Raw genomic sequence first — 17,433 nt, forward strand, 5'->3', positions numbered from 1 at the left:
AGTTCTGACATAGCCTGGAGGTATGTTTTGGGTCATTATCTTGCTGTAGGATGAACCCCTGACAAACTAGACGTATACCAGAGGGTATTGCATGGCGCTGCAAAATGCTGTGGTAGCCGTTTTGGTTCAGGGTGCCACTCACTCTGTGCAAGTCGCCGACTCTGGATCCAACAAAAGAGCCCCAGACCATCACACTTCCTCCTCCATGTTTGACAGTTGGTGTCACACACCGAGGAACCATCCTTTCGCCTACTCGACGGCGTACAAAAACCCTGCATGATGAACCAAAGATTTCAAATTTTGATTCATCGGTCCATAAGACCTTCTTCCAGTCTTCAGTAGTCCACTGGCGGTGCAAGCCTCTTTTTCCTATTTTGACATCTTAGCAATGGCTTCCTTACTGCCACTCGACCTGTCAAACCTGCAGCTCGAAGTCTTCTCTTCACAGTTGAAACTGAGACTTGCTTACTTCGACCAGTTAAGCTGTGCTTGAAGCTGTTGTCCTGTGAGCTGCCTATCATGCAAGTTGTTGACTCTCAGAAACTGGTCTTCTGATTCTGTTGTGGCTTTGGGTCTACCAGACCGCTTCCTGTCAGAGTTTCCTCCAGTTTCCAAGTCCCTTTTGATGGTGTAGGAAACTACTTACTGACACCCTGGCTTTCTTTGTAATTTCTCTAAAGGAAAGACCTACACTTTTAAGGGTTATAATGGTCTGTCTGTCTTCCTTTGTTAATTGCCTTTTTTTCGCCATTATGATAGCAATATACTACTTCCTGCAGTACAATACTGTCCAAATAATGCTTAAGAGGGTGTAGTAACACAGTCTGTTCCAACACTGCTTTTATACAGACAGAGGGTTTGTAAGTAATCAACAAAAGTTGTGACACCTGTAGGAATTGTTAGCATCAACTTTCAAGGCTAATTTACTTCCATTGCTGCAGAAGAGCTGTAAGTTATTAACCCATTACTTGTTCCCTGAAAAATGCCTTTTTGTATAACATTATTTTTCAGTTTTTGTAACCTAAACATTTTTTTTAACCTCTGGAAGTTTACCGCTTACCTTTGTACCATTTCAGGTTATTCACTGGACTAGAACTGCTTAAATTTCAATAAAAACTGGAAAAATAGGGGTGTTCTAAAACTTTTGACCGGTAGTGTACACTGCCATGTTTAGCTTTCACTAAAAACTATATAAAGAACAACTAAACAAGTAAAATAATAAATAATAATAAAAAATAAAACAAACAATAATAATAATAATAATATAAAACACTACATACAGTGCCGTGAAAAAGTATTTGCTCAGTCTGATTTTCTGCATTTTTGCATATTTCTGACACTGAATATTATTAGATCTTCAACCAAAATCTAATATCAGATAAAAGGAACACAAAACTTTGATACTTATTTCATTTATTTATTAAAGAAAGTTAAGCAACACCCAATGCCCTGTGTGAAAAAGTAATTGCCCCCTTAAACTCAATAACTGGTTACGTCACCTTTAGCAGCAATAACTGCAACCAAATGCTTCCTGTAGTTATTGATCAGTCTCTTAAGGTGCGGTGGAGGATTTGGCCCACTCCTTCATGCAGAACTGCTTCAACTCAATGACGTTTGTGGGTTTTCGAGCATAAACTGCTCGTTTCAGGTCCTGCCACAACATCTCAATGGAGTTTAGGTCTGGACTTTGACTAGGTCAATAAAAAACTTTAAATTTCTTGTTCTTCAACCATTCTGATGTAGACTTGCTTGTTTGTTTCAGATAATTGTCTTGCTTCAGCTTCAGCTTCAGCTCACGGACGGATGGCCTGACATTCTCATGTAGAATTCTCTGATACAGAGCAGAAATCATGGTTCCTTCTATGATGGAAAGTCATCCAGGTCCTGATGCAGCAAAGCATCCCCAAATTATGACACTACCACCACCATGCTTGACCGTTGGTATGAGGGTCTTACTTACCTTTTTCCATAGGTCTTCGGGAATTTCTTTTAAACGTGGCATGATGTGCCTGTAGAACCTGTGTGCTGACAACTTCACTCTAATAAGTTATTAGTCAGATTTATATTGGCCAGGGCTGGCCCAAATCAGGCCTGATTGTTAACCGAAGTATTCAGCTGACCTTAATTAGCCCTTTAATTGTGTTGAGTTAACTAGGGGGGGTGTGACAAAGAGAGAATGGGTTCTTGTTTTTGATCTCCCTTCCGAGGTGAGGACGTTAGGGGGGAGGAGCAGTAACCCTCAGGGGAGGTGGAAGTCGGCCACCTGGAAAGGGGGCAGAGCCGCAGTGCACAATGTCATCGACCCCAGTCGGGAAGCGCAGTGGCAATCAGGGATTGGTTGACAGTGGTTGCCCTCTCTGACCAATCGGGACAGGAATGAGTGTACAAATGGGGGCGTGGCCCACGGTTCTATTCCTTCTGGCAAGGTACAGAGAGAGAGAGCGAGAGACAGAGAGAAAGAAGGAAAGAAAGAACGAATGGGTTGTTTTATTGTGGTCCTGCTAACCCCTCTCCTTTTATATCCTAGAGCACTAACAGGACGCTGCAGAGAAGTGCGTCGTAGGAGCGAGTACCCGGAAGTCCTGGGGTCACAGGACCGCGTTGTTTCTGTGATGTGGATTACAAGGGGAAGACGGAGTGTTTTTCGTTTGTTTATTTATTGTTTGGGACTGCAACCCCATTACACTTTATGTGGTCGGGTTACACATCGTTGTGTATCCCGGCTTCCTTATTGTTTATTATTATTATTGTTATTATAATTAATATTTTGTTGAGTGTGCTTTCCCTGACCTGAGGAAAGAAATAAAAACCCCAGGCACAGAAACTGGACTGGAGTCTCGTGATTTTACACCACCGCTATGCACATTATGCCACAGGGGGGCAATAACTTTTTCACACCTGAAGATTGCATGTTTGATTACCTTGCATACCAAACAAATGAAAGAAGCACCAAAGTTTGGTGTCATTTTTTCTCTCAGACTCCTTATCTCAATATGCTATTACAACCCACAAAAAGATCTGCACAAATTCAATGTGAAAAATGTGCAAAACTGCAGAAAATCAGAAAGGGGGCAAATATTTTTTCACGGCACTGTACTTGTAAAAGTTCAATGGCTTCTCGCAATATATCGCAGTCTTCTAAACGCCCACAGGTAGATTGGAATCTCTACATGACATGCAATTGGATGCAAATGTCACCTGACCCTCCCCTGACACAGTACTAGCACTGCCTTAGGGCATGAAACCTGAAACACTAGACTAAGGAAACGCTAGACTGAGAAACCGCTCATAGAATAGAATGGGAAACTTGACGTACACACATACGGCATGATATTGTAAGTGGGTTTTCATTTGTCGTACGTGCGTACATCATAGTGTTGAAGTGGTTAACTGCATTTTCAGCGGTTCACAAGCCAACGCCTGCAGGCTCTGCACATTCACATCCCATTCTACCTCCCTATCTCAAAATACAATCACGATACCACATCAGAACATTTAGGATAAACATTCCAATCACGAGGGCTATTAATCGCAATAATGAAATATTCTACCCTGCATCACTTTCTAAAGTCAACAGTTTTATTCTAATCATAACCACTAGATGGCATTATAACACCACAAGCTCTATACATTTTAGCAGGTCCTCTTTCACTGTGAAAGCCATGTATTTTCAAATTAGGTTCAATTTTACTTCACAAGTTAATATTTCATTCGATGTGAGACACATGTCGGATACGGAAACCATGTCCTACTATTACACTATGTAACACAATTTTTGTTCCTGGGTAGTAAGTGTTATTTCCTAATTGCTTATGCCTCAAAAGTATAGAAAATGGCTATTATTCCCTACAAACTTTGCTTTTGTGACCAGGACAGTGATATTTCAAAATATCACTATTTCCAATGGGAAAATGGGAAAATGTGTGTCTTTTCGTTCACATAAAGCCAGAAAAAAACAACATATGAATCCAAATTAACAAGTATTTATACTAAAGTAATACAAAAATGACTACAAAAGATTTAGAAGTGAGTAGTTTTTCGAGATTTACGATTATACTGTAAATAAACATGTATTTATACTAAAGTAATACAAAAATGACTACAAAAGATTTAGAAGTGAGTAGTTTTTTGAGATTTACGATTATACTGTAAATACAGTATAATCGTAAATCTCGAAAAACTACTCACTTCTAAATCTTTTGTAGTCATTTTTGTATTACTTTAGTATAAATACATGTTAATTTGGATTCATATGTTTTTTTTTTTCTGACTTTATGTGAATGAAAAGACACACATTTGCCCATTTTCCCATTGGAAATAGTGATATTTTGAAATATCACTGTCCTGGTCACAAAAGCAAAGTTTGTGGGGAATAATAGCTATTTTCTATACTTTTGAGGCATAAGCAATTAGGAAATAACACTTACTACCCAGGAACAAAAAAAAAAAATTTGTCTCAGATCTTTGGATTCTTCATCCCTGCCCGAAGCCAGCCCCATCTTCTTCTCCATCTAAACTGCCTTAATACTCAAACACCAATATCCACATTCAGCAGCTCTATAGCTCTACAGCAGGCCACTGGATACTACCGATGACAATCCACCATTCACTAGTACAGATAAATGCTTCAGCAGATCTCTACCTTCTACAGATGGACCACTGCACACGACTGACAGCACTACATTGTTTACTTCCTCAGAGCTCTGCACTGCTCAGCAGATCTCACCCTCTACTCTTAATTGCTCCTCACTACAGCAGATCCCAGTTTCTGTAGTTGCTGTAGGTTACCGCTTAAATTTACAACTGTCCTCCACAGCTCCCAATGCTCCAGCTTGCCTCCAATACTCAGATCGTGGCAGCCATTTCCGCTTGACTTCCTCAGCAATCTAGTTGTATGTCCACTCATCCTTTCAAATACTACAAAGATTAATACATGTTGAGAGCCGTGGTACGAAACTGGAAATCTGTCTTGATTATGAGTTAAGAAATTCCACTGTTAGGAGAATTACTGGAGTTATGAAACCCAAATCTCTTAATGTGAGTTCACCTTTTCTATTCAAAGCAGGCAGGACAGTAGCAAACCGCTGATCGATCCCATCTTAGCTAACACATAGGACCACTCTCGTCTCCAAAACCGTCTCTCCCCAATCATTTCGGATCAAGCAGCTACTTCTGCAGCCAGAGCTAACATCGAGCTTCGTCCGGTCAAGGAGCATGGGGCAAAGATCTCCTGCAGCAGTCGATTCATACGCCCGTTCATCCCCTATCAACATAGCAATAGCCATCAAACACTAGCTAGCTTGCCTGGAGTGGGGGCTCCCTGACTGCTGGGGTCACCAGAGGTTTTCCACTTCTAGGAAGGGGCTTTTTCCTCTCCACTGACCATAACTAGGGGTCTACTTAAATCGTTGTAAATTTACATATTTTTCATGGGTAGTTTGAGGAATAAAATTAGGATTTTGCTGACATTTCGCGGACCTGTTTAAACATTAAATAAACCTAAGTAGACAGTACATCAGAACACTATAAAGCCTAAAAATAGTGGTACTTGCTCCCTTACTAAAACAGAATGCTGTCATTTGTTAAAGGCAAGCATGCAGCATCCCCCTGCAGTTGACTTGCCCATACATTGAGACTTGCTGCATACACTGAATTGGTGTTAAGGCAAAGTTATGCCAAGTTATTCAGATGTGGAACTCGATTAGAAATAGCCGGGCATCTGGCATACTTTAATAAAAGGCAATGTATGCAGCATGTTCATTTATTAGCACCGAGTCAAAACAAAGAAAACGTGGCTATTCAGGACTAAAATTCCAACTGCGATAAAGTAAGCAGCAGGTCTGAAGCAAGGTGGCTGTGCTAGATCGTTTTAGTACTGATTTAACTTGCAGGCAGGAATACTTTTTGTCTGGGCTGACTTTCCAGTTTGGTTTCTGAAAGCTGTTTATTTTACATTCTGTTCATCAGCCTCTGTAGTAGCCTTTTGTTTAATGTGTGATTCTGAAGCTAAATAGCAGTCGATCGTATTGACACATTAAAAAAATGACCTCAATCTGCATGTACACTTTCTTTGGGAAATATCTTGAAACGGTCATTAGCTGAAATATGCTTTGCTTTTTTTGCTTTGTCGTCTCCTATGCTGAAAAGTAGATTTTAGCAACCTAAATCAAAACAATGCAGCACTAGTGACTAACTTTGTCCCACCCACTACTGCATAGTACAGGTCACAGAAAAGCAGTAAAGATGCACTGATAGGCTGATTAAAACTTTGTTCTCATTTGAATAGTAAACAACTTTAACCGCTTTGGAGAATTTTTTTTTGTACATGTTATTTTGACATATTTTGTTTGTTTGTTTTTTGCTTAAGTGCAATGCACACAGGATGGTGAAGGAATAAAAAAGGGCTTCTACAGAAGGAAGATGCATAGTTTGCGTCTCTTGCATTGTGCAGTAGTTAATTTAAACAAGTTTTTTTTTTTTCTCTGTACTTGTTCATATGCATTGGCCCCTAAAAGAGATGAATTTCGCGGTGACCCCTCAATTTCAAGATTTCCGTGAAATCACGATTTAGGTATACGATTTAACCATACCACACCAACACGATTTTAACCTCTCCAGTTTGTCTCATATGTCCCTTCCTTTCCAGCTGTTTCTTTCCTTTCTTCACTCGGGATGTGGCCCGCTTTACGCTCACTGTTGCAGGTTCCCTGCTTGATGCCTTCCCGCTTCCAGCTTCGGAGGCCTGTGCCTCACCTTTTGCGAGGGCAGCACCAGACCAGTCAGGGAACCCTTTACTATGGCTCCTTTCAGTCCTAAGCTGTTGGACTATTCCTATCTCCCCGAGAGGTGCCTCTGCTGAGCAGAGCCCTTTTACATGTTTTCAGATCCTCAGGAACATGAACTTCAACCAAGCTCTGTCCTCGGCAATCGTTCGGGATCTCTTTTCTCTCCTAATATCAAACCGGGCCTCTCTAAGTCCGCACTTAATTCGTGCTAAGGGGCTCATCCTTCTATCCTTGGCCGAGCGTCCTCCGCTTGATACTTTCTTACTAACAGCTTGTTTCTGCTTCCTTCCTTACAGCCCTAGTGGGCAGCCTGTGAATTGATTATGCAAATCAAAATGAAAAAAAATCTTTGTAGATCTGTGACTAGACCCATACCATCAGCTTATTTATAAAACAAATAAACTGATGCATAAAAGAAACGCAACACTCTGGTCTAATGGATTTAATCAAATATTTTAAACATCGATATCAAACAAAATCACAGAAACTGTGAACAAAAATACAGATCAAAGAATCATGATATGTTTTCAGTATGAAACGTGACACACTGTGAAAATGAAAACGTTACAAAGTTAGTATCGGGGTATGACCTCCCGGAGCATTAACACAACCCTGGCAGTGTTGATGCATAGACCTGATCAGCCTCTGGATAGACTGCTTTGTGATGTTCTGCAGCTCTTCCTGTGCAGCTGCAACCAGTGGTTGTGGTTGTCTCCTGTGGATGGCACTGGCGATTTGGTTCCACAGATGTTCTATTGGACTCGGTAAGTCCTTGACAATGTTTTCTTTAAGTCGTGCAATTGTAATCCTAGCACTGTGTGGTCTTGCATTGTCCTGCTAGAAAATCGACACTTCCGGATTGGAAAAACTGTTGCCTCAAGGACTTTGTCAGTGTCTTGCTGAGGAGTAAGGTTGCCCTCAGTCTGCACCAAAGGCGTTCTTGTGTTAAAGGCGATTCCTCCCCACATCATCACAATACTACCGCCCCACCGATTGGCTCAAACAATGCAACAGTCAGCATAAAGTTCTGCACGACGTCTCCACACACATTGTCTTCCATCATGTCTGTCAAGGGCAAAACGGCATTCACCGGTGAATAAAACACTCCACCGCTCTCTCTGCTGCCACCTCAGATTTTCTCTGGTCAACAGAAAACTGTGATTTTTCTTCTCTCAGCTGTCAACGTGTTACTCCTGAATGTCCTCCATGCATGCAAACCATTTTCATGCAGACACGAGCTACAGTCATTCTGCTGATGCGCGGGTTATTTCTAATTGGAATTTCTCGTGCTGTAGCCTCTGCAGTCTGACAATGATTACACTGATGGATCAGTGGGATGTGACAGTCCTGGGTCGGTGTGGTGACCTTCTGCCTTCCAGGATGTGGCTTATCCCTCACAGAGACGGTTTCCTGGTTTCTCAGGACTAGTCGGATGATTATTAACCCTTTCCAGTCCAATGTCAGACCTTGTCCGGCATCATCAAAAAGACATAAAGCACAGGTCTCTAGTCGTTTTTTTCTCTGAAAAAAGCAGAGAAAACCTTTCAATAGCCGAGTGAGGCCGAATGAAGCCGGAAAAAGGGCGTATCTCATAGGTAACACGGACATATACAAAGGAGATAGCTGCTTCTGCATCCAGTGCTCAAAGAATATCATGGACATTTGCAGAGCTTTTTGAGATGTTATGGTAATAAAATAATGACTTGGATTGCATTATTGAGGAGTTTGGTGATAAAACAAGTGATCAGGAGAGGATTTATCAGTATGCATGTCTATAAAGAGGTATGTGAAAAATACAGCAAACAAGGGGTGAGGTTTGGCTGGAAATACAGTACTGAGTGACCTTTTGTGATTAAAAGCCTTTTAAACCTGTTTTACTCTGAAAAAAAACAATTGAAACAGTGAGAGTAAAATAAACAGCCCATGTGAAAATAAATTGGACCTGATGCGTCTGTTGAGTGCTGAATAAATGGACCACAAAGGGTTAACTGTCACTTATTATGCTGTAAAATGTATAAATCTGTATCTGAACACACTTGGTCGTATCTTTCACTGTTCTTGCGTTAACTAAAATCATGCCTTTTTTAACAGCTATTTATACAGATTCAGTATATGAACTAAATATAATAATGTGCCTACACTTAAAATAAAACAAAATTTGAACACGGGAATTAAGCTAAATTTAAGCTAGTCATTACATATTACAATCCAATCCATTGGGCTGCATTCTATATGTACAACATGAGAAAATAAATCAAATAAAGGCAAGTGGATATGTTTACATCCCTAATAAAATGCATAATGCATAGACTCATACATAATGTTAAAACTATTAGCATCAAGAAGATACTTTTGACTTAATTCCCTTTGATTTAATTAGTGGTAGCATGTGTGCATGTACACATGCTTCAAGTAAAGCTCTGCGTTAATGAGGGGCCGCAGTAAGTGCTCAGGAGGAAATAGAAGGCAATTATACTATGACAGTCATTTGATGGCATTTAAAAAGAATCAAAATATAACATTGCAGTGTTAAAAAGAAAACAAAAAATGTACTAATAGGTGCCAAGACTGCTGGCAGGGTAGTCTATAAATCACATTAACAGGGCTTGATTTGGGAAGTCTTTATATGAACAATTTTAAAATCCTGATGATAACAAAACTATTACAGCAGAAATAAATAGGTCACAATTGAATTCCCTACATATATATATATATATATACACACACACACACACACACACACACACACACACACATACATACAAAACTTTATAACAATACAAAAATTTCCTGTTCTTCAACCATTCTGATCTAGACTTGCTTGTGTGTTTCGGATCATTGTCTTGCTGCATGACCCAGCTGCGCTTCAGCTTCAGCTCACAAACGGATAGCCTGACATTCTCCTGTAGAATTCTCTGATACAGAGCGGAATTCATGGTTCCTTCAATGATGGCAAGTCGTCCAGGTCCTGATGCAGCAAAACATCCCCAAATCATGACACTACCACCACCATGCTTGACAGTTGATATGAGGTTCTTACTGTGGAATGCAGTGTTTGGTTTTCACCAGACATAACGGGGCCTATGTTGGCCAATACGTTCCATTTTTGACTCATATGTCCATAGAACATTGTTCCAGAACTCTTGAGGATCATCCAGGCGTTTTTTGGCAAACTTGAAACATGCATTCATGTTCTTCTTAGTGAGCAGTGGTTTCCGCCTTGCTACTCTGCCATTAATCCCATTTTTGCCCAGTGTCTTTCTGATGGTGGAGTCATGAACACTGACCTTAGCCGAGGAAAGAAAGGTCTGCACATCCCTAGATGTTGTTCTAGGGTTCTTTGTGACTTCCTAGACGATTTTTTGCCTTGCTCTTGGAGAGATTTTGGCAGGACGTCCACTCCTGGGAAGATTCACTACTGTCCCAAACTTGTCTTCAGGAATTTCTTTTGATCGTGGCATTATGTGCCTCTAGAACCTTGTGTGCTGATAACTTCACTCTGGTGGTAAAGGCCAAAGTTAGTCAGATTCATATTGGGCAGGCCTGGCCCAAATCAGGCCTGATTGTTAACCAAAGTATTCAAACAGCTGACCCTAACTATCCCTTTAATTGGGTTGACCCAACTAGGGGGCAATAATTTTTTCACACCTGAAGATTGCATGTTTGATTACCTTGCATAACAAACAAATGAAAGAAGCACCAAACTTTGGTGTCATTTTTTCTCTCAGACTCCCTCTATATACAAATACTTGTTCACAGGTGATTAATATATATATATATATATATATATATATATATATATATATATATATATATATATTATATATTCATATATAAGGTCTACAACCAGAAGAGTTCCACGGTTCAAACGGGTTATCTGCCACTGACTCACTGTGTGACCCTGAGCAAGTCACTTAACCTTCTTGTGCTCCATCCAGCAGATGAGATGTTAAATCAATATCCTATTGTAAGTGACTCTGCATATAATGCACAGTTCACAGCCTACCTCTGTAAAGCGCTTTCTGATGGTGGTCCACTATGAAAGGCACTATATATTATTATTATTATTATTATTATTATTATTATTATTATTATTATTATATAGTAGTAGTATACAGATGTTACTAAATTATGTTATAATAAAATCTAATTTTTAGCCAAAACTCAAAAAATGCTAATTCTAAAGTATTCATACCCTGAACAAGGAAAATGAAATTAAAAGCTAGTTGAGGCACCTTTAGCAATACTAGCCTCTTTTAAACGATTGGGATATTTGTCAGTGAGCTTTTGGTATGATTCTTTTGTGATTTTTGACTATTCTTCAATGCAAAATTGTTCCAGTTCATTCAAATTCCAAGGACTTCTCTGCACAGCCTTCTTCAACTCATATCAACGATTCTCAATCGGATTCTGACAAGGTCATTTCAGAACCTTGATTTTATTCTTCTTTAACTCTCTGACACCTAGAATGATCAAATTTGGGCTTGAATATGACCACTTTCTGTTAAGTGCTTGTAATTTGGCAACCTACATCAGCAATTAAAACCCAGTACATCTACAGAAAGGCATTTAGTAGCTGTTTCCAATGGTATAATGTATTTTATTGTGAAATGTATTATATGTTTTTTTTTATAAAAACTGCACCTCCCAAAAAATTATTGAAAAATGTACAATTTTTGGCCAAAATTAGTGTCAAATATCATTTGAAAGCTCTTGATGAGATCTATTATCTGCCAAAAGGACCTAATTGAAATAACAAACTGTATTGAATAAAGTGAAAAAATATAAAGACAGAATGTTATTAAATTTAGTGTCAGAAAGACTTAAGCGCACATATGCCCTATTGGCACAGAGCACTGCACTGTGGGTTAAGTCAGCATATAAGACAATACGGCTGAAAAGATAAACAAGAAAATATACCTTACAAAAAAACATGCAACAGCAAAGGATATAATTTAATGGAGGATTCAGATGTTTTATCGAGTGAAGAATCAGAACCAGACACTGGAAATGAGGGAAAAGGTAATGCATTAGTATTTTTCATAGTATTATGCCAATGGGGCTGCATGGGGCCCGTCTTCCCACTGGGACCTATCTTCCTGTGCATGTTAATGATGAATTTAAAGTTAAGTGTCATAAAATAATAATGCAAAATATTAATTAAATTTAGTATTAATATATTTGATTCTGAATAGAAATTGAGTACATTATTTATTTAGGTATACGAAATTGATTTGCTAAAATAAGCCTTTTTTATAATGTATAGGTTACTGTGATACAGTAATACAGTAAATACATAGTTGTTGTCGAAATAATTCAAATGAATCAATGCTATTTGGTGATTAATTTAGTTTAAAACATTTTTTTTTTAAATTAAACTATGCTTATTTATCATTATTAAACTAAATGGATTGCCAAATCACATTGTTTCAAATAAACTACAAATGTAAGTGTGTTCAAATACAGATTTATACATTTTACAGCATAATAAGTGTACATAATAAGTATTTATTCAGCACTCGTCAGGCGCTTCAGGTCCAATTCATTTTCACACGTGCTGAAACGGCCTAAGAGTTCGTTTGCAAGGTCGGGAAGTCGGTCAGCCTGGATGGAAGAGAGACTCTATTGCAGGAACGTATTGACCCGGAAGGTAAACGAGGTAGCAGCTGCAAGCTATAGACGCAGCTGGAATCGTTTACCAAGGGATCATATGGGGTAGCATAAAATGGGGCAGAGAAACGCTAATCTTTGCTTGGGGTTTGCGCTTTAAACCTGGAAGCACTGAGGGCTGCAGTAGAAACTGCTGAGGAATATTCTTGAGTGTTTGTTTGTTTGAGTGTTAGTAATTGTCTTGTTTATTGTATCACTAGACAGCTAAACACGTTCCGGAGCTGACGCTTTTGGGCCAGCACAAGATGGAACTGCACTGTACAAACTGTCACCAAATAACCTGCTATCACCCACCACGAGCACTACTACACGCACCCGGGACTGGTGACCGTGTTTTAGTATTGTGGGGCGGATAAGGTTTATTGTTTGGGACTATAAACCCGTTTGTTTGGCTCTGCACATCACACATTGTTGGGTATTTCTTTTGTTGGTCACCAGACCCGGATTACAAATAAAACCACTTTCATAACAGATTACAATTGTTTGCGATTCCTTTTGCACCGCATCATCTCTACACCTGTTCACAATCACCGGTCAAATTGCCACAGGCTGACAAAAATAGGCAAAAACATTTCATGCTAAACCACATCTTCAAAAGTGAAAAAACAAACAAAACAGTGCTCAACAAAAGCAAACTTCAAAAGTCAATACACACTGGAGTACTGTCTCACTATGCAGGGTAAGGAGGTTAGAGTTTGCAAGGACTTTTTTCATAAGACCCGTGACATCTCTGAAAGGTTTGCGAGGTGTGCTTTCACCAGTACAAATGGTACAGGAATTTGTAATCACAATGCACAAGGCAAACACTCTTTATGGAACAAAACTTCAGAAGACACAAAGAACAAAATATAAGAACACATCAATTAATTTCCCAAAATGGAACCACACTACAGTAGAAAAGATACTAGCAGGCAATATCTTGAAACAACTTTAAATGTTAAAATAATGTATGAGCTTTACAATGAAAAATGTGAAAAGGAATGGAAGATCACACCAGAAAAGGAACATCTATATAGAGGTGTTTAACACAGAGTTCAATCTGGCATGTCATATGCTTAAAAAGGATGCTTGCAAATTTTGTGAGTGGTATGAAAACCTCATAGACAATGAAAAAACAAGAGACAAAGATGAATTCGATGCCCATTAGATTAGAAAATCTCAAGCAAAAGAACATAAAGAAAGTGATAAAGCAAAAGGATAACAAACTCCATCATTAAAGGTTGTCACTTTTGATCTGGAGCAGGTTTGGACCACACCCTGAAACAGGGTGGTCAAACTCCAGTCCTCGAGGGCCACAGGGTCTTTTGGTTTTCATTCCATCTTAAGCTCTCAATTATTATAAAGACTACCATGAATTTTATAGGTATGTAAATTGCACTGAAACTGTAGATGTGTGAATGGATTTGAGACAAGAAAAGCACTGATGATCTGCCTGTGTTTATTTCCCATTGTGAAAGTCTGGCTTCTAAAATGACACTTGAAAATTAAATCAAAATTAAGTTAAAATTAGATTAATTATAAGAACAAATAGTTAGTTGGAATAAGTTTGTGGTTATTTTCTGCCATTGAATGCTTGTACTGATTAAAATATGTTCTTGTTATTCACATATGCCTCTCATTACATACTGGTATCCTGGTGGCAGTTCCTGTTAGAGCCAAAAAGACGTAGATGATGTTTAAACATAATTTTAGGTCTTGTTTGTAGTTTATGATGATTAAAAATGTAATATTGTTGTCAAGTCATTGATTTTGTAATAGAAAACATTGGTACTGTGAATGCAGTGCTAAAAAACAAATAAACACAATCTATCAAAATCTACCAAAATATTATTTTTGCTCTCCTGTAAAACCATAGAAATGTCACTTATGCCCCTCTGGTTCTGAGCCCTCGAAAAACTGTCCTATTTTCAGAACTGTCAGCTATTTTATGAAAGTAGTACAGACTAAGCAAATATCTCAAATACCTCAGTACATTGCCAGATCTTACGTGAAACCTTTTATCATGGTAATGTATGAAAGGGAAAATTAAGTTTCTTTTAATATTGAAAATGAATAATTTGGTATCATGGAGAAAATAACATTTATATACAAGAGTTCAACCACGTCTAGTCAAAAGAAGCAAAGGAAAAAAATGAAATGAGGTCACAAATAACATTTTTATATTACCGGATTTTCAGTAGTTTGGTATCATGGGCGCTGTTTACATGCACAAGTCAAGACAGTTTTCCTCACAACCTGTTTGCTGTACTTTTCAAGAAATGTGTTGCTATGCAGTTTTGATTTAGGGAAAAAAAATCGGCCGTACCAGTGCATATTGCTCAATTCACAGTCATTTAGGGGAGGGGGTATTTGAGTGTCCATGTCTGCCTACTAAGCAGATAAAGAACGACTCTGAATATCGTGAGGAGAGTTTCATACATTGCCATGAAGATAAAAACATTTAACAAAAGAAATGAATTCACGTGTTGTCGCGCACATTCTGAATTATGTCAGAAGAACGGGATCTTGACTGCTGAAATCTCGTGAGCCATGAGAAAGCGATAGACCCTGCCCTTAATCACGCTGCGAAAAGGACATCCTTTTGCTGTTTCACGATGTATTCGCGTGACAACGTCACACAGTCATGACTGTAGGGCATATAAACCAAGTCATTAAGAAAATAATATTTATATATAAAACTTATAGAAGTCAACAAGTCACCAGCAGGAGAAAAAATAAAGTCTATAGAAAAATGAACGATATGGTGATAACGCAGTAAACGTAAAAATGCAATGAATGTGACAACCACTTTTACCAAGCAAACAAATAAAATAAAAAACAAATGAATAAAGATGTGTGCGTACCGTCAACAGCACAGGCCTCTTCTGGTCCTTTTGAAGAGTCTAAAGAAAAAGAAAACAAAAATTTTAATATTATTCAAGTTCTTATTTTAGATACTGAATCGAAATGCCTATTGAATTATAACTTCAGAGACAATTGCCTTCAAAAAGAGCCGTAGATCAGGCACCTGTTCTGTTGTGGCCGTTGACAGTTCTTGAACAAGATGTGCTGGTAGATGCATTTCCTGTGTGTCACTTTGTTACGTGCATCATCTAAATTTGCATGTAGTGATACAGTTTTTTTCCTAGTGCATAGCCTTATTCAATGACAAGGCTCAGAAACACTGATTTGTTTCCCCCATGGCTTATGTTTGCCGTGAGACATCTCGGAAGAGAGAGTGCATCATCGGAATTAAAATGGCTCGCCGTCAGAGGGTTAACCATTCTGAAGTAGATTTTGATGTGTGCTTTGGATTGTTGTCGTGTTGGAACATCCAGTTATGCTTTAAACCAAGTTTTGTAGTGGAGGGTTTCAGATGATTGCCCAGTATATTTTGATAAGCTATGCAATTCATTTTACCATATATTGGAACAAAATTTCCTATGCCATTAGAAGAAAAACAGCCCCATAGAAGGATTGTACCACCTCCATGCTTGACAGTAGGTATGGTGTTCTTTTCTTGTACGTCTCACCAGACTTTCTCCAAACGTAACTACTATCAATTTTTGTTTCATCACTCCACAAAACATTTGACCAGAACTTATATCCATCATTCAAATGCCGTTTTGAAAACTTTAAGCTATTGTCGTTGTGACATTTTCCTAAAAGTGACTTTTTATTTGGTCTGAGACCACTGAGACCTTCACCATGCAATACTCGACCTATGGTTGAAATGGAATTCCCAGTCTCACTTGTAGCCAATTTACTTTGAACATATGATGACATCACGGCAAGTCCAAGACTGGACAGACATCACTACGCTGACCATTACAGCGACTGCCCATGACAGCGACAGAGATAACAGCGCTACGACATCACCACGACGGACATTACAGAGCTGACCATTACAGTGACTGCCCATAACAGCACTACGACATCACCGCGATGGACATTACAAAACTGCCTTTGGTGTGTTTCTTTTGTCTGCCGCTGCCACAATATGTAGAAACATTTGTTTGCCTGTGAGGCAGGGCACCTAAAAATGTAATCCTGTAAACTGCTAGAGAATAGATTTATACCATGTGTGTGTGCATCTACAGTGGTTGTCCAAAGTTTACAAACCCTAATTTATGGAAGCGTAACACCCTAAAATTAATGTTGAATACATGTGTATAGTACATTCCTGTAAACACCCCTGGGATCCATTTGACAAACAACTGTGGATATTGGCCAACTGCAATATATGTTGAGACCGTGAGGGTGGAAGACTCACTCCAATAAAGATATGAATGCACAGTTTAATAATAATAATAATAATAATAATAATAATAATAATAATAATAATAATAATAATAATAATAATAAAAGCTGCTGCTCGGAACTCAGACACAGGGGAATGGGAAAGTTTTACGCTGTCACTGGAAGAATTGAATCAAGCTTGTGCCTTTGACAATTCAAAAATATTAGCGGATACAAATACCTCTGTGATGTATTCCTGAGGGTCTTTTATTAGACCCTTTACTTAGACAGTGTACAGACCCTGATTAGCAGTCGTACTAAAAATAATAATAAAAACTACATGCAAAGTAAGTACTTGAAGGGGAATTATCTGACTACAACATTTTAATTTCAAACAACAAAAACAAACTCACTCTGGATAAGTGTCATGCTAGAAATGTTTTGTAAAAAATACAGCGTTGATTACATGGTGCTTTATGCACGGTTAATTCATGGAAAGTGAAATTATTGCTTCACTATATGTGCATCATAGAGAGGGAGTTATTTTATTTTGTATTTTAGTCAGATGTATGTTGTTATGTGTCCTGCATCGTGCAGAATTACAAGCTGTGGAAAAACAATAAAAACAAAACATGTTGTTATCCTAAAGGTAGCTGTAATATTTAAAGTACAGTCAAACCCATTTACAACGTACCTGGGATATAACATACACACTGATATAAAGAACTGAATAAAATCATATTAAATCCTCTTAAAATTC

The 17,433-nt window shown here is 38.5% G+C and overlaps 1 protein-coding gene across 2 annotated transcripts in view; it reads right to left on the minus strand.

Annotated features, from left to right (window-relative positions):
• Positions 1 to 17,433, minus strand: part of LOC121313163 (disks large-associated protein 1-like) — a 280,148-nt gene that overhangs the window by 187,535 nt on the left and 75,180 nt on the right. For both annotated transcript variants that reach the window (XM_041245404.1, XM_041245403.1), the window contains exon 2: positions 15,299 to 15,337. The gene's annotated coding sequence lies outside the window, so the exon portion shown is untranslated. The remainder of the gene's footprint in view (positions 1 to 15,298; positions 15,338 to 17,433) is intronic.

Source organism: Polyodon spathula, chromosome 3, assembly GCF_017654505.1.
Source record: "Polyodon spathula isolate WHYD16114869_AA chromosome 3, ASM1765450v1, whole genome shotgun sequence".
Classification (NCBI taxonomy): Eukaryota; Metazoa; Chordata; class Actinopteri; order Acipenseriformes; family Polyodontidae; genus Polyodon; species Polyodon spathula.